General features: G+C 37.9%; 1 protein-coding gene across 2 annotated transcripts in view; it reads left to right on the forward strand.

Annotated features, from left to right (window-relative positions):
• Positions 1-6,804: 6,804 nt before the first annotated feature.
• The window catches only part of RFX3 (regulatory factor X3), a 106,623-nt gene continuing 91,641 nt past the window's right edge, over positions 6,805-21,786 (forward strand). For both annotated transcript variants that reach the window (XM_058043629.1, XM_058043630.1), the window contains exon 1: positions 6,805-7,026. The gene's annotated coding sequence lies outside the window, so the exon portion shown is untranslated. The remainder of the gene's footprint in view (positions 7,027-21,786) is intronic.

The raw sequence follows: 21,786 nt of genomic DNA on the forward strand, positions 1-21,786 counted from the left end.
CTCCCACCCAACTTGGTGTTGTCCACAAACTTAGCAAGGCTACACTTGACACCCTTGTAAAGGTCACTGATGAAGATACTACACAGAACTGGCTCTCGTACTGAGCCCTGGGGAACACCACTGGCGACTGGCCACCAGCTGGATTTAACTCCTTGCACCACCACCCTCTGGGCCTGGCCACCTGGCCAGATTTTAACCCAGTGTACCAGGCCAAGAGACGGGCTGCCAGCTTTTACAGAAAAATGCCATGAGAGACAATATTGAAAGCTTTGCTAAAGTTCAGATAGACAACATCCAGGAGCTCTTCCATCATCCATTAGGCAGGTCGCCTGGTCTTAAAAGGGGATTGCGTTGACCAAGGAGGACCCGTCTTTCCTAAATCCCTGCTTGCTGGGCCTGATCCCCTGGTTGTCCTGTATGTGCTGAGTGATTACAGTCAAGACAATCTGTTCCATAACCCTCCCCAGCAGTGAGGTCAGACTCACCAGCCTGTAGTTCCCCAGATCCTCCTTACAACCTTTTTGAGGATGAGCATCACATTGGCCAGCCTCCAGGTCTGAGACCTTCCCAGATAGCCAGGACTACTGGTGGAGAATTTCTTGGTGAGTGCTTCTTCCAGCTTCCTCAGTACCCTTGAATGAATTCCATCCAATCCCATAGAATTCTGAGTGTCTAAATAGCTCAGTACTTCATCATGTATTGCAGAAGATCTGGCTGGTTGCCCTCAGGACGAGTCTTACTGTTAAAGACTGAGGCAAAGAAGACATTGAGGACCTCAGCGTTTTCCTCATCCTTGGTGACAATGTTTTCCATGCCCATTAAAGGATGGAGATTTTCCTTGGCCTTCCTTTTGTTGAGGTATTTATAAAACCACTTTTTATTATCTTTCACAGCAGTGGCCAGATTGAGTTCTAGTTGAGCTTTTGCCTTTCTAATTTTCTCTCTACATGTGCCAATGACATCTTTGTACTCTTCCTGAGTTACCTACTTCTTCCAAAGGTCATAAATCCTCCCTTTTTATCTCTAAGTTACTAATTATACTGAAAATACTTATTAACATGTCAAGCTTCTGAATTATCCATGGATGTGGTACTACAGCATTTTAGTTCATACTGAAGCTCATACACTGTCAAGGCAAATCTATTACACTCCGTAATATGCTTTGATTCCCTTCATGATGCCATTTTCATACATACAAACTTCATACAGCTTTTCAAAACACTTTCCAATGTAACCCATGGAAGGTGCATTCCATGAGTTCACATAACATGTTTTATTTGCTAATGCAGATGCAAGTGCCTCAGCTCAGTGATTAGGCTGCACCCACTTAAGTCCACCAGTGCATAGCAAGCACAGAGGTAGGAGCAGAAAGCTCTCAGTATGCACAGCTTATGCCATACCCTGCAATGCTTTTCATGCACATAAAAGGCTAGGTGTCACCAGTTTTACACATGCTCTTTATGATCAGCATTTATGATTGGTTCTTGCAATCTTGCCCCTTCCTCATTCCTGTAAATGATGTAATGCCCATGACTTGTGTCTCAGAATTATCAACAGTGGGCCACAAAGAAACCTACAGAGAATCCAGGAAAGTGCACTGCTTGTAAAACTGTGTGGACACAGTTCATAGTACAAGGAAGACACCAAATTGATGGTCAACTAGTGATGTCTGATCAGCCACTGATGAGAGGACCAGCAGCAAGGACAAAATATAATTTAAGAAAATCAAGTATTTTCTATGTGGAAAAGGTATCAACTTATCCTCATCAAAACCCAGGACTTGCAGAGCAGCATAGCAGTATAACAGAATGCCTAGGCAACCCTAAAGTATACTGAGTCTCCAGCCCAACAAAGCAGTGAGGCCATCTGTTCCCATCCCCAAGGTCAAACATGCAGACTGCACAGGCATTTGTGTCAGCAAAGGAAAAGGAGTCTCAGTTCCTCAACCATCTGGTACAGATCGATAGAGGAATCCTGATGTACCTGAATGATTAGCAAGGGAGGTGGCTGTCCCCCTGTACTTTGCTCTAGTGAGACTCCATCTGAAGTACTGCATCCAGCTCTGGAATCCTTGGTAAGACATGGACATGAAAGGACATGGAAAAGGAAAAGACATGGATCGATTGGAGCACGTTCAGAGGAGGGCCACATGACTTAGGGCTGGAGCACCTCTGATATAATGAAAGGCTGAGAGATTTGGGGTTGAGCAGCCTGGAGAAGAGAAGGCTCTTGGGAAATATTACTGTGCCCTTTTAGTACTTATAAAGGGGACTTACAAGAAAGATTAACACAGACCTTTTAGTAGGGACTGTAGCGATAGGACAGGGGTAATGGTTTTAAGCTTAAGAAAGGTATACAGACTAGATATTTGGAGGAAATATTTTACAATGAGGGTGGTAAACACGGCCAAAATTTTCCCAGAGAGCTGGTGGATGCCCTTGAACCATTCAAGGTCATACTGGATATGGATTCAAGCAACCTGATCTAACAGGAGATGTCCCTGCTCACTGCAGGGGCGTTGGACCGGATGACCTTTGTAAAAGTCCATTCCAACCCAAAATATTTTAGGACTGTGATTCTATGACATTCCAGGATGCTAACTGAAGAAGAAAAGTAAACAAAAAACCCCCATATACTGTTCCTGCAAACTCCAAAGAACTCACCCTACAGACCAAGACAACTTCACCTAACCCTATACAAATACCAAAATATTAGTAGGCATTTGCAGAACATGTACCACATATAACTGGTATGCAGATCACCAAGTAAGAGGGAATATTCTCTCCATAAAGAGACTAAGCAGAAAATACTCAAGAGACAAGTGAATGACTTGTTACGGCTCTAAGATAACAGAAGAGAAAGATTGTTATATGTCCTACTGTTTCCCCGAAAGGTAAGGAATAACTAAGTAACTAACTTAGGTAGAATTGTTTAGCCTTCTTTATATTTACAACAGTATCCAAAAGAATCATGCCCGGCAAGCAATTGGACGTTGGAGTGTCTGGATCTGCCTAAGTTGCCTATCCTATAACATCAGCATCTATACATACTTCCTTTGCCTCTTTCCCCCACATCATGTGCACCCTTGAGAATGAAAATCACACAAATGAACAGGACTAGAAAGCAAAAGGGCTTGTTTCCTCATATAACAGCTTCCAGATGGTTGGCAATTCTTGATGAAAGATATTGCAAATGCAAAGTTTATACATGAGTTTATGGGGTGACTAGCAAAGTTTTTGGAAAAGATTCTCTGATATAGATAAAAAGATTATCATGCAGAGTTCAGAAAATCATGAAAATGGAGATAGGTCGGCAAAGTTAAACAAGCAAAATGCACTTATGCTTCTTATTGCACTTGTCGAGGCATTAACTTACACTACTTTGTCCAGTAAGTATACCCATGGTCTGAATCAGTTGGATTGCTCTTACACACTTTTCCTTAGTACTTTGGATTGTCTTCGTACTGCTTCATAAGACAGATAGCTACTGTGCTCTGTGGCAGGAATGACTTATGGTATGTTTCAGAAATGCAACAAATGGCAGAATGTATCTGAAAACCATTTGGAAATGCAAACAACCTATGAAATGGACTTAAATAAAAAAAGGGCAATGTTATACGAAATTACTAGACAGGCTAATTACAACTTTATAGGAAACAGCAAACTGTGTAAGATTCTGTATTTTGTAAAAGTTCTGAAAGGATAGCAATGTAGCTCTGTTGAAAATAAAACACTTAAAGTATTATAACTCTAGTATGAAAAAAGGAATTAGTAGGAATTTATAGGAACAAGAAATGGGAAAGTCTTCCATTACCATTTGCAACATACAAAATTGCAGTAGAAATTCCTGCATATGACACCAGTTATTTTTTCAGAGGTGTTGAAGATTTGAATCTGGCAACAGAAAGTGATAATTTTCAAGGTACACAAGCAACTTCTGTCCAACCATCTTTTAGTAAAAAACATTGATTACATTCTGATTATTCCTTATCCATATGAAAAGGTATAAAATTACTTTACTATGCAGCATATTCTGCATCTAAACATAAAACACAAGGCTTTTAGCAACACAACCACTTTTAATCAACACTGCTTTCATATTTAAATTTGGCAGGTTGTTTAATGTCATTAGTTACAAAAATTCTATGAAGGGACTGAATGTTTTAGGGATTGTCTTGCAGCGAATAACTGTTGTATAAGTTAAAAAAAAAGACTTCATAAAAAATGAAGTCTTTGATAAAGATCAAATTGATAAAATGCTAGGATACAAATTTGCAGAAATTTACTTGAAATTATTTGAAACAGATTCCCTTAGATCCTGACTGATCTAAGTGGGCACCTCTGCAAATTAACTTCACAGACAGAAGCATAAAAATCTTGAAGTGATTAAATAATCTTCTTGTAACAAAAGTAGCCACTTCCCTTTAACAAAGAAATTGATCATTTTCCTATAGACTGAAATGTTGCCATAAATTCAAATATTCACTAATATACTGGCTCAGGGAAGATGTATAGTGATATTTATAAGCATATTTTAAATTTCTGCCAAGGACCCGATTTGCTCTTTCCACACATATAGACACATAAAGTTCCATGATTTCAGGAAGAAAATCAACAGCCCAGTGCTTTTATCCTCCAACTTTACACATTCACCACAGTCCACCCTACTAAGGTTGCCAAGCACATAACATTGCAAGTGACAATTGACACAACAGAAAATATCCAGAATTAAAATACTTAACATCAATGCTTTCTTTAGAAACATAGGTGACATGAATGTTGCTAAAGCTTTACCATGGAATTAGGTCACATCACTTTAGCAACAATTTTCTGGTAAAACTACTCAGTAGCTGACACCTCTATTTGGTTTTCCACCAAACCAAATAGTATGAACCTTGTTCATATGAAATTTAAAATTGTATGAAACACAAATCCTAAAAGCTTTCCAAATACAAGCTAAATTAAAGCATCTGTATTTGCCAGATAGAATGAAAGATATTTATCAAAACATATTTTACCTTTAATTGAATTCATTGCTATATATTTTTATTAAATTAGATCGCTTATAGTTGTGTCTCATTTTCATGTTTTTGAAAAGGTTAGTCATGTGAGTGTGACCTCTTAAAACACCCAGACATCCAATGAGGTTGAAGATCTCAGTTGAAGTTACTAGTTTAGCATCTCTCAAAAATCAGGTTCCACAGCAGAAATATCAAGACATAGCCTCAGCTGTAGAAGGGCATTAAATAGTTTTATTATTTCAAGATTGTTCTGTTATGGACTTAAATCTCTGTCAATCAAGATCTTGTTTGTATACACTTAACCCTAATTCCCAGTATTTTTTAGTAAATAGTTGCCATAGCTTAAGATGGTTGCACAGGGCCCTGAAAATCAGAGTGAATCTACTAATGTAAGAGCAATTTCAATTTTTTTCTGTAGGGACAGGTGGAGTAGAATTGGTTGTAGACCATTCCACACAAATGTCAGGCGCTCTTAGCAGGAGGTATTAAAAAGATGTGACTGGTAAACCATAGGCTGGTAGAACATGCGAGGACACAGACCAGTACATAGACAAAGGGGGAACTCCAGGGTTTACATGGATTATAGCATTACTGGCAACACAGACTGCTGCCACTGTGTATAAAGCTTCAGAGATACTTTTCTGGTTAGTAACAGGCTGCAGATGGCGATGCACAGAGACCAACGGGAGACACAGTAGCAGCCAGCAGATGTAGGGCCACTATACGTAGCCTCAACACATACATACCCACTGAAGGAACTTCCTGAGTTTGGCAAGCACTGGGACAGGCTGCCCACCGAGGTCCTGGATATCCCCTCTCGGAAGACATTCAAAACCCACCCGGACACGTTCCTGTGTAACCAGCTTTGGATGACCCTGCCTGGCACGGGGTGGGGTTGGACTAGATGATCTCCAGAGGTCCCTTCCAACCCTGTGACTCTCTATACACCTGGAAGGAACAGACACAGCCTGTCAGGAGAGCATCCCGTAATCTCATTTAGTGCTAACCTCCCTGGAAGTGTTTAAGGAAAGACTGGACGTGGCACTCAGTGCAGTGTCTAGGTGACATAGTGGTGTTTGGTCATGGATTAGAATCGGCGACCTCAGAGGTCTTTTACAACCCAATGGATTCTGTGAGTCCGAGCGCCAGCTGGGACAAGGGCCCAACGCACGCACTCGGCCAGAAAGCCACGTGGGCTGAGAGCGGCCACCGGGCACTCCGGGGCCTTGGCTCGGGCCCCCGCACAAGTCCGGGGTCGGCAGGGTTGACACGAGGCCACCGGCGAGTCGGCGGGACAGGAAAAACGACAAGCATAGTGGCGGCAGCGCTTCCGTTTCCATCGCCACTTGTCGCCGGCGACCCACTCCTCCTCCTCCTCCTCCCCCCCTCGAAAATGGCAGCGCGGGCCAGGGGCGGTGGGGGAGCGGCCGGCCCGCCGCCATCTTGAGGCGGGAGGGACGGCGGCCGCCGAGCCACTCCTGCCCGGCCCCCTGCCGGAAGTGGCGTAAGGCGGCCCCCGCGCGGCCACACCCCCCCGCCGGGCCTCGCGCGGTCGCCGCGCACCCCGCACGGCGCCGGGCCCGCCGTGCGCGCTTCCCCCGCGCGGGCCGAGAACCGGGCGGGCGCGCGCCCCGGGCCGGGGAGCCGGGAAAGCCGCCGCGCGCCAGCCGTTACCGCAGGCCCCGCCCCTTCCGGGGCGCTCGGCCGCGCCGCCGCCCCCGCCTCCCTCCGTCCGCCCGTCGGTCCCTCCCTCCCGCTCCCGCTCTCCTTTTGTGAGTTATAGCAACCGTTGCCTTGTGAGTCGAGCGCCATAGTCACCGTAGTCCTGGCGACTGTTACCCATCAACAACAGCCGCTCCGCTCCCGCTCCTGCTCCTCCTCCTCCTGCCGCTGCTCCGCACCCCCTGCCTCACCGTCACCCACCACAACAACAACAACAACAACCGCAGCCGCCGCCAGCAGCAGCAGCGACAGCGGGAGCGCCGCCGCAGCCCGCCCCGGCACAGGTGAATGCGCTCGGCGGGCGCACCCCGGCCCTCCCTCCTCCTTCTCCCTGAGGCATCCGGGCCCGGGCTGCGCCCTCGGGCTGCGCCCGTGTTCGCGGGGCGGCCAGGGGACGCGGAGCTCCCCGCCGAACCCCCGCGGCCCTCCCGGGAGCGCTGTGCGGTCAGGGGGAGAGGGGCGGCGGGCATAGACGGGGGTGTCGGGCGGGGAGCGGGGCCGGCCGCCGTGCGGGCCGAGGAGGAGGAAAGGCTGGGCGATGCCGGGGACGCAGGCACGCTGCGGGACCTCCAGGACAATCGCTGGGATGCGGTGGGTGTGCGTCTGAGTTGGGTCTCGTTTGTACGGGTCGGGAAATGGAGAAATCAGGGAACGCGCTGCGGCCGCAGTCAAAGGTTAATGGCTTTAAACCTGAAAAAAGGCGTAGGGTCGAGAGGAAAGATGCAGTCGGAGACGGATCCTGTAGGACAGCAAGAGCAGGGGTTGATTTCCCTCTTTCACTTAGAGGGGCCTTGTTCTGATTTGATTTGACTACTAAATGACTAAATGTTGCAGGTTTTTGTGAACTTGCTATATCTTTTAATTATACTCTCGTACTATCGATTTTTTGTGCTTTCTCTGTGTAATTTTTTCTTTTATTCATAATTAATGTTGCAGTTTGGTTTTGTGTAAGCTATATTTTCTTTGTATTGTGAAGTGGGGTTTTGTTTATTCAATACCCCCACTAATACATAAATAGAGTAGCAGGTTGGGTTTTTTTCTTATTGTACTCGTTCTGCAGGGAATTGTTTTTAGATTATGCTTTCATAGTGACAGTGTAGCATGGAACAGTGCCTGTGTAGGTCTAGTTTATTGCACAGTGAGTTACGTTCATGTTGAGAGAATCCATTTGTTTCCCTAAACTCTCCACGATGAAGGAAATTCAAGACACTGACTGTGGGTTTCAGCGCTAAGCAGCAAAGAAAGGAGGAAAAAACAGTATGAAAAAGAAGTCTGTGTGATTTTGTTAGTGATACTGCTTTTCAGGAGTACTTTTGTGAAAGAGGGAAGGGGCAGCTATTTACCCCTCAAAGAGATGTAGGAGGACTCATGTTATTGAGTATGACTTCCTTCTTAGTTCTAATCCAAAATGCTTGTTTTCTTCATCCATTTTGTGACTGCTTATTAAGGTCTAAAGATTTGTGTTGTCATTGATGTCAAATCATACTTCATATACTTTTTAAATTCTTTGGATGAAGTGAATTTTTGGCATCTTTTATGGCAATGAAACATTTAACATCTTAACATTTCCATACCCACTTCCACTCTCCCCTTTGACTTGTCAAATCATGTGTTGTTTTGGTAGATCTGAAGTGGTGACTTATTTATTTCATTATTTATTTAGTAATATAATTAGGAAAAATAATGCTCTTGTTTTTAATCTAAACCCTACATATAATTGTGCATACACCTTTTCCATTTTTATATCCTTAGATATTCAGTGTAAGATATGGGAGTTGTCTCACATTGGAACTACCAATGAGTGTAACTGGGGCAATTTTTTCAAGCAGGTATTAACTAAAAGATCTGCTAAGTGGTTAGTGCATTGTTTGATACTGATTTTCCTCGGGGCAAGACATGTTGGATCTTTTTTTAAATGTGTTTTAATATTTCATAGTTCACAAGAACTTAGAAAATAAATTGTTTTAGATAATGACCAAAAGCCCCTACATCATCATCATTTAATTTTCTTACTCCAAGATGAAGCCACTGTGGGCTAATTTTGTAGGCCCTGGTGTAAATAATTCTAAATATACTAAGAATTTTCAGTGTGAGTTCTAGTAGGGTATCAGTTATATGGCACATCTAAGTCTTTATGAATTTGTTGTTAGTTTCTGTGATTAATTGGTTTTGAAATAATTCCTGCCATCTACTGTTGTTGAAAAGATGTCAGTTCTGCACCATACCTTTCTTGAGAAGCTCTCTTAGAGCAGGACAGAATACTGCTCAGGATGGGATTATTCCTGGGTATTGAAATCTGTCTTTGCAGAACATATATCCAGGCCACTGGGTAGCAAAGGAAAGTGTGTGCCTGTGTGTGAGACAAAGTTTCTGTTCTAATTCTGCTGGGTGATGTATAGAGGTGTTTCTGAAAAATCATATTAAAAGCACGTGTTTTTGTCTAAAACCAAAGACCTTTATAGTACTATTTGGCTGCATTTTCCTTTGCCAGTGACTACAATTTGGAAAATAATAAAGAAGGTGTAATCACTGCTTTTAATATTACGGACTTCACTGAGAAAAGTATTGACTTTTTATTCTCTCTGAGATACTGCAGTGATTACAGACGAGACCTGCATTATACATTCTGATTCCCTAATGACCACAGCTAACAAAATAGTTGGTGTTTGTAAGGCTAACTAGTGTTTAAAAATTACATGGCTTGTGATATTTATTTATTTATTTATTTTAAATGTATAGGTTTTCATGACTTACAGAGTGTGACTATCTAGTTCTGTTTCAACATATCCAAACAAAACAGTAAGGATCAGCTGCTCTATTGTGCTACTAGTAAACTAACCTACATTATGCTACTTTGGAGAAATCCTTTCAGTAAGGTAGTGTAGGTAAAAGAAATCAGCGTCAAATATACTGTCAAAAGCTGTTGAAAATTTTAAAGACATGGTGCTTTATTAGATAATTAGGTTCAGTTTTGTTAGCACTATCCCATTTCTTGTTCCTTCCTGACAGGGTATTGTTAATCAAAAACTGCCTAGAGAAATAAATGTTGCACATTATTTCCATTTACTAAACTTTTGAGAAGTCCAGCTGCTTTTGTTTGCTTCTCTTACTTGAAACATAAGCCAGTGGCTAAAATGCAATAGTAGTTTATCATTGTAGTTCCTTTTAGTGTTGTAGTTAGTTTTTCTCGTTTTCATGCTTTAATTTGAAAGACTTTCTTCCCTCTGAAAATATTCCGTATTAGTTTTATTTTTTACATGCAGTCTTCAACAGCTTACCACCTGCAGGTATGTGTCATGCAGAATGCTTAAAAAATGAATAGGCTTTAAAAAATATATATTACTATTAAAATGTTTTTTAAAAATCATTGTCAGTTGGAAAGACATATGAATGCTCTACAATACAGAATAAAAAATAAGCTTTCAGTGGCAATGTAGTATCATTGTAGTTGGAATTCCATTTCAAAATTGAGCTCCTTGTTAAATTTATGTACTAGAATACAAAAAGAAGAATGTTTTGAATTTATCAATGAAGATTTTTTGGTTTTTTTTTTCTTTTGGCCAAAAATTAGGGCTGAAAACTTAATGAGGCTTTTAAAATGAATAACTGAAGTTTAACACCTTTTATTTCAATTAGCCACAAGTTTATTGTCTGTGTATTTTGCCTACAGTTGGTTGTCAATCAAAACAATACTTCTTTTTTCTCTCATCTGAGATTTTGATTTTTAGATTTGGCTAAATCTAGTTTGTTAGGGACAGATGGCTGATTTAAACAGGTGTCAATTTCATTTCTTGTGCCTTGTGTTGAAACTTCCAGAGGTTTACAAAAGAGCTTCCTAAAGCAGATGGTGATCTCCACTTCTGTGAATAGAAAAATGTACTTTTGTAGGAAATTATTTTCCTAGTGACTAGGTGTATTTTAATAATTTGATGTGTCATACTAGACTTTATGCTTTAATACTTAAAATGTCAGCAGAGTTTGAAATGTTTCATATAATACAATAATTTTAAATTTTTGTTTTCTCATTGGACTTTGAAAGGAGATGTGAGTATTTTGGTGTGAAATTCAGCAGTTTGAGTGTGTGGATAGCTGTAGATCTAGTAAATGTTACTCTTGCAAGACCAAGAGCAGATATACTGCTTGGTGTAACATTTTGTTTCACTACCTTATCTTTTCTACTTAAAGATTATTTCTTTTTGGAATCTTTTTAAATACAAATTAATTACTAGTAAGAACACAACATTAGTGTGAAACAAATGTATGTTTAATTTTATTTTTCTGGCACCTCGCTGTATTAGCATATCTGCAGCTTTCTTCTAAAATTTTTTATTCAGTAGTTATAATTTCCTCAATTACAAAAGATTTTAATAGGGAAGAATTAAATTGAAGTTAGTTTTCTAATAATTTTTTAATATTTTTGTTTCTAAGGACTCCTTTTTTCTTCTTTTTATGTTGACTTTTTTATCACAATGACTGGTGTTTATTGTTAGTTGTTTTCTTTTTCTAGCGGATGCACCAGAGGGTGCTGTGCTATTTGAAATACAAAAAGGAGAGAAAATCCTAAAAGTTTGTCCATTGAAATGCATTGGTAAGGCATATAAGACTTGAATAAACATTACTGAAATTTTTACACTTTTCTTTTCTGTGCAGTGCAATAAAGCAAACTTACTGTTTTGACAATATTATGTTAAAAATCATAGAGTAAATTGGCTGTTCTGAATTGGATTATGTCTGTGTATGTAGATTCACACACTTAAAATGCAATTTCTGTTCATCAAAAGAAAACATATTTATATGTAAATTATGTCTGTTTAACATATAGCTAAAATTATATAAGCTGTATACTTATTGAAGTACTACATGAATTTATGTGAGGCATACATGCGTTTTGGAGTGACCTTTATTGTATGTTATATTTTTCATTTATAAGTCTGTGTTCACATTTTATATAGCCAATTTGCTCATATGTGAACTCTTTTTAAAAAATATATTGCTGTATATACAACTTTTTTCCTTTCTCACTGAAGCTCTTCCTAGATGAAACTGAGGTGGGCATGGGAGGGTATGTACTTATGAACTGCAAAAAGGACAGGATGCTTTTCTCCATTGATCAGTAGTTCTGGGAAAGAAAGCCACCAACCCACCTCCCCCTCACACCCTACCCCCTAAAAAAAACCCCAAAGAAACAACAACAAAACAGCAATCAAAAAACAAAACCTACAAAACAAACAAACAAAAACCCCAAAAAAAGCAAAAAAAGTGCCTAAACCAGCCCCTGCCTCTACATATTTATAAGTTCCACTAAGTTTCATTAAAAAAATTCTCTATGGATATATGAACCTGTCAGATTAGAAATTAATTGTAGTAACTTCTGTAGTTTAGTAATATCTATTTTTTTATCATACCCCATAAAATTAATAAGGTAATATTTTCCCCTCTGTGTAGGTGGTTAATGATGTCGAATTTAGTGTAATTTCCTTTTGGAAACATGCGAAAAGACGCAGAGTGTAGCTAGGGTAGTGCACCTTAAATTGCTTCATTTTGGACACTGTTGCAAACAATTTAGTTGTTCTACCTGTTCCACTATTATAAGGTGTTTGGTTAGTTAGGAACTTCCTAAAATCAAGAGGTAGTGGATGGAATATATTGTAAATTCTGTTTGATAAAGAACTTTCCAATACAAATTTTACAATACAAATTTTAGTGAGACTTGGTAGGTTAATTTCTAGCAATTTAGACTTCCTCTTTCAATATCTAATTTATTTCTAACCTGTCTTCTTTAAATTCTTGCATGACATTCACAGCAATGCTATGAGAATGCCAAATATTGTTCATGAATAACTGAACTGAAGTGTACTTATAGCATTTATGATTTTATTTATTCATCAAAGAGAGGAAAGAGCAATTTAACACTATTTTTAAAGGTCAGTTCATTCACCTATAGACCCAGTATGTTGAGTCCATCTCAGCTTCTTAGACCATCACTGAGGAAACAATATATTTAGTTATTTCATTTCTTTTTGAAGACGGATTTCAAGTAAGTTTATAAGGCCTTTAAGGCAAGAACCATGTATTTAGATTTTGTTCAGGCTTTGGATGCTGCTACTACAACTAATGACTCAAGTCATGTTTGCTGTTAATGTACCAAGTAAGTAGATTCTCTCTTCTGTTTTACATCCTCATTATATTTCATCCAACTATGCCTTCTCTTATATACCACCTCAGGGATTATTTTCTAAACTCTGAAACAGTGTAGTTAAATCATGCAACATTGCAAAGTAGAAATACAAAGAGGCACGTCTGTTAAAAGGTGAAGTATGTCAGTTTGCAAGTGCCATTGACTCAGACTATTCTTCCTCAGTTAAGGTGTTCTGGGGTTTTGGGGTTTTTTTGTCTGATTACTTTTTTATGTGCTGTTAACTGTACATCCTTTACAAGCAACTTTAATAGCATAATAGGATTCTGTGACAGAACTATTTTCAAGACAGTTATTAAGGTTATAGATAGCTATTTATTTATTAAAAATACATTTTTGGCTCCAGTGAATTGTCCAGTTTAGGTCTGCTAAATTTTCAGGTGATTTTCTAATAGCTTTGGTCTGACTTTATTCCCCTCTCCCCAAAAGTTCCTAAATCTGGGGTGGGAAGAAGGGAGGATGGTAAGCAGTCTTGCTTATGTATCTCTCTAATCTGACAATGATATTGGAGTTTTATTGAATTTCTGAAGTTTTCTTTCCTAGTGCATTAGATGACTAGGACTGTCAATTTGTACTGTTGTCTTTTGGTGTGATCTCTAGCAGATTATCCACAAAGCATTTTGAAATGTTGCTGTTGTACTGTGTGGCATCATCTTAAGGAAATTAGTATTATCACTTGAACTTTGTTTTCCTTGCATCATGGTAGCATTCTGCACTGCAAAGAGCTGGGAATGAAATTAGCAGTGAAACTAACAGAGTTGAATGGTAAAAAGTAACTAGCATTATCTAAAGAGGATTTAATCTATTCATTTTTGGTATGGGGAAAGCAAAAAAAACCCCAAAATAGGTGTAGTTCTCATGCCAGTGGAAGCAGCGATCAATGTCAGGATTTCTGTCTTACATTAAATGCCTCATAAATTTGAAGACTTATTTTCTATTTAACTGCTGCAAAAAGTATTCAAAATTCTCCGTCCTAATTGTTTTATTTTCCTAGTGAGATACCTGCTGTATTCTTACCTCCTTATTGTTCTGTGGCTTGAGAGTAGATACAATAGAGTTACAGACTTAATGAAAGAAGAATAAATGTTTTCTACCTCCTGTTTTTGCTGATGAGATGCACATTGTAGTTCTTCCATTAGGAAGGACATGTGGCTATATACAAAGGATTGTTAATTTATCTTTCTAGTTAATATTTTTATATATTGTGTTTATTATTGGAAGTCAGTGTTAATTACTTTGTATCCCAAAGAATTTAGAAGATACAATAAAAAATTAACCTTTTTTTAGAACTACTTTCTTTAATTAAACTCCTATTATTCCTTTTCAATGTTTTTAAGAAAAATAGTTGTTACATAATTGCCATTTAAAAACTAAATTGTCTCAAAATTTCTGATGGAAAAATCTGGAATAATTTAATGATTATCTGATTTGCATTTTACAGTTAAGTTATAGAAAGGTGTTGTTTATAAAGTTCAAGAGACTATAACAGTCATTTATAAAATACATTACTTGAAAGCTATTACAGTGCATGTAAATTATTTAGATTACTTCTATAGGAAAGTCCAGCTGTTTTCAAAGTTACATGAGCCTTGGATAGTGAGAAGCAGTTGAGCTACCTGTATAGTAGCTGATTTATCAAATTGATTGTTAGCTATGATGTGAGTTGACACACTGTGGTAGCTAAGCTTGACAGGTTGAACTATCATATCAACATTTGTATTTGTCTTTAGCTTTAGTTTACTCCTATTTTGTTTTGTCCACGCTATGTTAAATCAATTCAACTGAGTTGCAGTTTGCAGAGGAATTGATAAATAACTCTTCCATATTTATTGTATTGTTTTCCTGTCAGATTTAGTAAATGGAAAAGTGTAGAATCCAGGGTGTTACTAATTCCTCAGAGTTGAAACTGAGTAATATTAATAGCAATTCCCTGTAACTTCTAGGAAGTTTATTCATTAGACTTTCTGAAAAAACCATGGAAACTCTTCTGTGAGCTACATCATCCTTACAGTTCTTTAGAGAATAGAACCTGCTTAGTGTTAAACCACAGATTTAATGTAATTTAATATAATTATTATTTAATAATAAGTGGAGGTAAGTAGGACAGAAATATAGCTTCATTCCCTTATTTTGTGGAAAAATTTTTGAGCTGCAAGTCTTGATTTCGAAGTGAGTCAAGAGTGAAGTGAGGCAAGATGAGAACACAGCTCTTCATTGTCACTTTCGAAGTGCTTTCTGGTGGAAGGTTGTCCTGAGTTGCTCTGGCTTTCTCTAACTTTGAAACTCCTTTCTAGGGTAAGGAGCACAGTCCTGAGAGGGTATTGCATGGAACAGTAGTGAGCAAGTAAATGTATAGAGAGTTCAGCATGCTGGCTGTGTAGTGGTGTGGAGATGAGAATGGCTTAGGGTTTTGCAAACCTCAGGCTAGTTCACAGAATTTAGGTTTTGTGTCTGGAGTACCCTTTGCTAGCAAATTTAAGTCATGCTGAGGAAAGGTTTCTTTGCAGTAAGCTCAGAATTAGAGATGGTCCTACAAAGCAATAGCACAATTTATCATGTAAGTAATTATTCTGTCTTACGAAACAGACCTTCCAGTGTTTTAAAAGTTGTGGGTTTACACTGATTCAGTTGTATCTGTTTGGTGTAGCAGTTTTTTACTGCTGTTGTTTCAGGTCATTCAGATGGTGAGTTGACAAACAATATAAACTTATGAACTTGTGTGGTCTGGAATATCCAGACTTTATGTTACTGTTTTGTAGCCATATTTCCTGTGGAGGCAGATTCAAATTCCAGATATTAAAATTTCCTGCCGTGATCTTGATAAGGGCCACTGAGTCAAATTTCCTGTCCTTAATAGGGCTTGAAGGTCGTCAGTATCTTCACTCCTTGGCCTACTTTACTATTGATTTCTCCTTACTGAATTCTGAAGAAACTGACATTTCTTGAATTCAGGGTAGAGCTGGACACAGGATCATGATTTCAGTGCAGTGACCAACTTTCATGACCTGATGAAGATGGATTCTTAATGCAGTCTCAAATCACTGGTTACAAGTTTGTTTGTCACAAACATATTTCAGGCAACTGAGATGAAGAGAAGTTTTAGGATTACTTTCCATGTGAAAGATTGACATATAAGGGCACCCACTGCTTGATTTCAGGATAAAATACTAATTATTTGGCTAAGACTTGTAACAACACAGTGCTGTAAGTCTTAGAAGCTTTTAATGGCATGTGTTCTAAACACAGATGTAAGTTTGACATATTCAGAAGTTCTTGTGTCAGCATAGTTGTATTTTCTGTTACATGGTATGATCCAAGGATGGTAACTCTTCATACGCAGCTGAATTTCTTGAAAGCTCAACATCAACAGACCGTCCATCTGTAGCCTACTGAAAAAAGGGTTAAACTGGAGCCAGTAGTTAATTTTTTTCCCCTGTACTTAAAAATAATTAATATCTTGAAAAACTATGAGCATTTTCTTCCCATATTTTATAAAATGGGAAAAGATAAAATGTCCAAGTCAGAAAAACAGGTGGATCTGGCTGATAGGAAAATAGAAGTTATGTTTTTGTCATCTGTGATAAAGAAAGCTGTGTATGTGCATGTAAGTTTTGGTCAGAAATGCTTTAGTACTTGTCCCGGAGTTTGTAGTATAAGAAAGGGAAAGTAACAGGTTTCGGCCCTTAAAAATGGCTTGAAGATGTAATTGAGTCTTAATAGTGGGAATTGAGATGTTGATTCATAATGTGTTACGTCCTCTAATAAAATTACATGTGTCATCTCCATAAAACAAACTGCATGGTCACAAGTATAAATTTGTTTTATTGCTATGCTTCTGACTTCCCATTGATCTGTTCTCTTTGACTAATATTTAGATTTCATTTTTAAAAATATGTTCATTCCACATGAAGTACTTCTGTCTTCCATAGACTGATTCAAAAGCATTTTATGTGCTCTAGTTACAGGATTTAACTTACTAGTATGGAAATGGTAAAGTTTACTGTAATGATGCCACAATGATTTTTGCTTTCTTGTTTCCTCCTTATATATATATTTTTGACTATATTTAGACTACTGTTGTTTAGTTATATTGTTCCTAGCCAGCTCCAGTACTTTTCTCTACCCTGATAGACAGAAAGACAAAACAAATTCCTGAAGCTCCAAGCCCCAGGGGTTGAAGGCCCCTATCTTGTCTTGGTTCTCTTTGGGAGCCAAGGTTCAAAACAGCTCTTGGAGACACATCTTCATAAATAAAGTTTAGTTCCTATCTAAGCTGGCGGGGTGGAATTACCTCATCACTTGTGCTTCTAAATAGAGATTCTTTTCAATTCTGCTAATTTGCTAAACCTGTAAAACTGTTTTCACCCTGTGCGGGATTGGCATTTTTACATACCTGCCCCCTGCAGGCCTCCAATAAAGACCAGCCTTTATATTACCTCCTATACTAATATTGTCTCAAAAGTGTATTGCTCATTTATAGATCTTTAAGGCATCAATAAAACCAAAGGAACAGGAGATGCTTAGGGTACTCAGTGTAGTATGGTGTGCAGTTTGTGGTTGGTTTGGTTGATTGGGGTTTTGTATTTGGTTGTTTGTTTGGGGTATTTTTAATTTAAGAGTAAAAGAAATGTGGAAGATACTTTCATAGGAATAAGAATCATCTAGCAAGACATTTTATTTTAATCTAGATGGTTCAACTTGTCAAATGGAGTTACTTGTGTTAAAGCAAACGGTAAAACTGGTGGTTTTTACATCACTGACTGGTATGTCATTTCTGTATTGAGCATATTGTCCCAAATAATCTGCTAGTCATCCTTCACAGGCCGTTAGAAAGCTTGTCTTTTCTTACAGCAAACATACAGATTACCTATTATAAACATACTCGTCTCAGTGAAATCTAGAACAAAAGCGGTCACTGAAAAAAATACTCCTTTAACCTGCTTCTACAAGAATCTTCTGGACAAAAGAGACAAAAGAAATGCTAGTCCTGTGAAGCTCTTTAGGACGTCACAGACCTGTAGCTGCAGATTGCAGGCTGGGGACTGAGTGTCTGAGACTACAGGCTGGATTAGACCCTGAGGTCCATGGTTGTCAGGTAGCTGAACATGTGCAAGCAGTGTGCCTGTGCTGTAGGAACGATGTCTCTTGGGGTGTGTGGACATGAGTATAGGCAGAGAATTGAGATAAATGTTTATCCACATCTCTTCTGTATTTATTATACAACATTCACATGCATTTCTTGCTTTCTATCACTCTTCTGCAATTATGGGAAAGATGTTGGTTGGAGTAAGTGCAAAGGAAGTGTGTGGTGAAAGGATGAGGGACAATCACAAGAGGATTAGATTAGACACAAGGAGACCCTTTTTCCCCATGAGGACAGCCCAGCAATGCACCTTGGACTAAGTGAGGTTTTGCCATTCCCATCTATGAAGATTTTCAGCCTCTGACTAGATAAAGCCCTGGGAAGGTCGTCTAATGCCAAATCTGAACCTGCTTTGGGAGGGAAGTTGGACTTGGCAGCTCCTGATATCTATGGCAGCCCAAGCTATACTGTAATTTTACTTGGGATTCTTGCTCTGCAGCACAAGTTCCTAGACGTGATCTAGTTTGACTTCTAGTCTTGATGGCCGGTTCAGTTTCCTAGGACTGTATTTAAATCTTCATATCTGGAAGTAAAAATGGAGGGATAGAGCTAGAGTCACAAAGTTGTCCTCTTGACATGTATCACAAAGACCTGGATTGGGTGCCCAGGAGATGATCTCCCTAACAACACAACTCTTGGGTTCCTTTTTTCTTCGTTTTTCTGTAATAACTTTTGTTATTTTGGTCCGACACTTCATTCTATGGATTCCACAAACTTAGGTCTCGACATAGACTGGACTCCTCACATTTATTTATACAATATTTTAGATTGAAACCATGAGACTTTTCACTGGACTCCTGCTGAGGGAAAAAATAAAAGCAGTAGCAAGAAACCAAAATTTTTTAGGTCTCTTGAGGAAAAGACAATGATGAACAAAGGGTTTTATGAAAGAAGGAGGGACCTTGGTTGAATACCTGGCAAAACCAAACCCAGTTGCTGATTCTGTGGACATTAGTGTGTATATATCAAAGTCTTAATTTGCAACTTTTAATTCTTTTGTTGTAGCAAAAGAAAAGAATAAACTAAAAGTGGAAGAACTGCAAATGACATTTTTATTGGAAATTATTCAAAATTTTAAAATAAACTGGATAATTTCCTTTCTTTGTTGAAACAAGTTCAGGGGTTTTGATGAAACATTCTATATTTGGCTTACTGCCTGGTGATTTGTAAGTGGTACATAACAGCCAGCAATCTGAAGAGGGTATCAATCTTTTTTGTAATGAGGGTATCTAAAATATTTTCCATGTAACTTTACTATATCTCTGTTCACTTTGATAAGAACTGGACTATGTCCAAAAGAAAGGATTTCAGAAGGATGCACGATCATTTTGGAGTGCATGTAAAGAGATGTTTGTTTTTAAAAAAGTATTTGCTTTATCATATAGCTACAGATGTAAAATTATTAGCAATGATATAGAGATCAAGAGCAAGGATCTAAGGAAGTATGTATTGCAGTAACTATTATTGGTGAAATCAGAAAAAATAGATTGATAAACAATGCTTCTGTTGACTGAAGTGGTTCTCTTTGGGGGACTTTTTGTTGTTTTGGCTGGAATTTATTATGATGGGACATTCAGATCCATAGCAAAATTAATGTGCTTTGATTTCTCTTACTCTTATTTAGCACTGCTTGAGGGATAAGCAAAAACATATGTATACATTACTAATTATGATAAATGTAGTCTTGATAATCATGGCAGTATTAGAAAGTAATTCCTTTATTTAAATGGAGATGTTTCATATCAGCTAATAAGCTGAGTTGAATGGAATGATTAAGCCTGGATAAGCAAATACATTATTTACAATGTATTTTTATCTTATTCATAATATGTTAAACTTACCTCTGTCAAATTTGAGAATTTAAGTTAAGGAGGGGTGTAGGATTTCCATAAAGTGTTTCCAGTGAATTTTTTCTAAGGAAAAATATTTTTTCTGACTGAATAAAGTACATGAATGCATAGTAAAACTCAAAGTGCCCTAAACAATCTAACACCATGACATAGTCAGTACCTTTTTCAAGGACCTCTATTCTAATGTGCTACTACTTTAGAATGTTCCTGTAAAGTCTTGCCTGACTTTTCAGTCAGTGATTAAAATGAATAGCAAGAAATTCAGGTAGTAGAAATCCTGGTGGGCAAGACAACGAGCTGCAATAAGGAAAACAAGTGAAATAAACTTAAACATATATCAAAATTTATAGAATTAGTGTTCAGTGTTGTTGTGTCATAGTTTATATTTCTATTTTCCATATTATAAATGAGATAGCTAGTGATATCTGTTTGATATTATTTTTACTGTTACTTGGCAATATGGAAGAACAATGAAATGGTATGTTATATAGTTGTATATCTTTATCTTAAGACTTAAAAATCAAATTCAGTTTCTGCTATTCATTACATAAATCTTGCATAAATATTGTGGCTGAATGTTCTTTATATTTGAATTGGTTTTTTATTCTCTGTAGGTGCAGTAGGCTGGAGCCAAATTAAAAAAAGTTACCAAATAATTATAAAAATCAGTTACCATCACCTTTTGTCAAACTATCTTTTGAAAGTAATATTTAAACTTCCTGAGCATCAAGCTTTTTGTCAGATTATATGAAAATTTCCATTAGGAATGTTTTGTAACATCAGAAGCCAGAAAACAAAAAACAAATATGCTTTGTATCCAATTGTGCAATTCTTAATATTCAATTTCTCAATATTCAATTTGTATAAGTACAATTACTGTAAACATAGAGCTTAGTTAAATACACACTGTTGTACAGTTCTAGTCATTGTCATTGATTAATGGCATTCTTTCCTCTTCCTTTTTATAATTAATTAATTTCCCTTAAATTTTTACTTTTTATTATTTTTTTATTTTCATTTCTGTGTGCTGGTATGCTTTTCATTATTCGTTACTTCAGTTGGGTTTTACATTGTACCTAATTTTTTTTTAACTCATTGTTTTTTATTTGAGGGCAAGAAAGCCATGGTAGATAAACCTAGCTAATAAGAATCCTTATACATGTTTTCATTTTACAATTTCATGTTTTCAAATGCTTTCTACAGTCAGTCTTAGCTAAGAGCTTAGAGAACTGTTTCTTTGAGAGAAAGGTAGTGGTGACTAAAGAGGGTTTAATAATTTTAGGATATTGTTAATAAATAAATGCCTATAGGCTGAAAATATAAGTTGAAATGGTTTGTTCTAAGTCACACATGGAATAAAAATAAAATATTGGTATCTATCCAGGAAATACAAGCTGTGGCTTGCTAAATCACTATCTTTTCAGGTACTTGGTACTGTTAGGTTGGAAAAGCCAAACAGAATGTGCTGTGGAACTGAGTGTCTTTTACAGTGAGGTCAACAAAAAGCCATGTGGAAGGGTTTTTTGTATGTTTGGCTGTTTGGCTTATAGGATTTTTTTGGGTTTTTTTTTTGTTTTTGTTTGTTTTTTTTTTTTTTTTTTTTTTTTTGTTTGTTTGTTTCTTTGGTTTTGTTTTTGGGGTTTTTTTTGGTATTATTTGTATGTATTTTAAATGTTAAAATAGATTTCATTTCATGTGACATCAAAAGCATCACTGGTAGTAACAGTGTCTTGTGAATAAATATCTGCTTGTGAAAGCCAACGTGTTGGGAAGGGTCACACAGGAAGGCAAACAAAGTTGTAATTAATATCTTAAATAATGCTGTATGGTGTGATAGTAAATTTCAAACATGTTT

This window comes from Melospiza georgiana, chromosome Z, assembly GCF_028018845.1.
Source record: "Melospiza georgiana isolate bMelGeo1 chromosome Z, bMelGeo1.pri, whole genome shotgun sequence".
Lineage (NCBI taxonomy): Eukaryota > Metazoa > Chordata > Aves > Passeriformes > Passerellidae > Melospiza > Melospiza georgiana.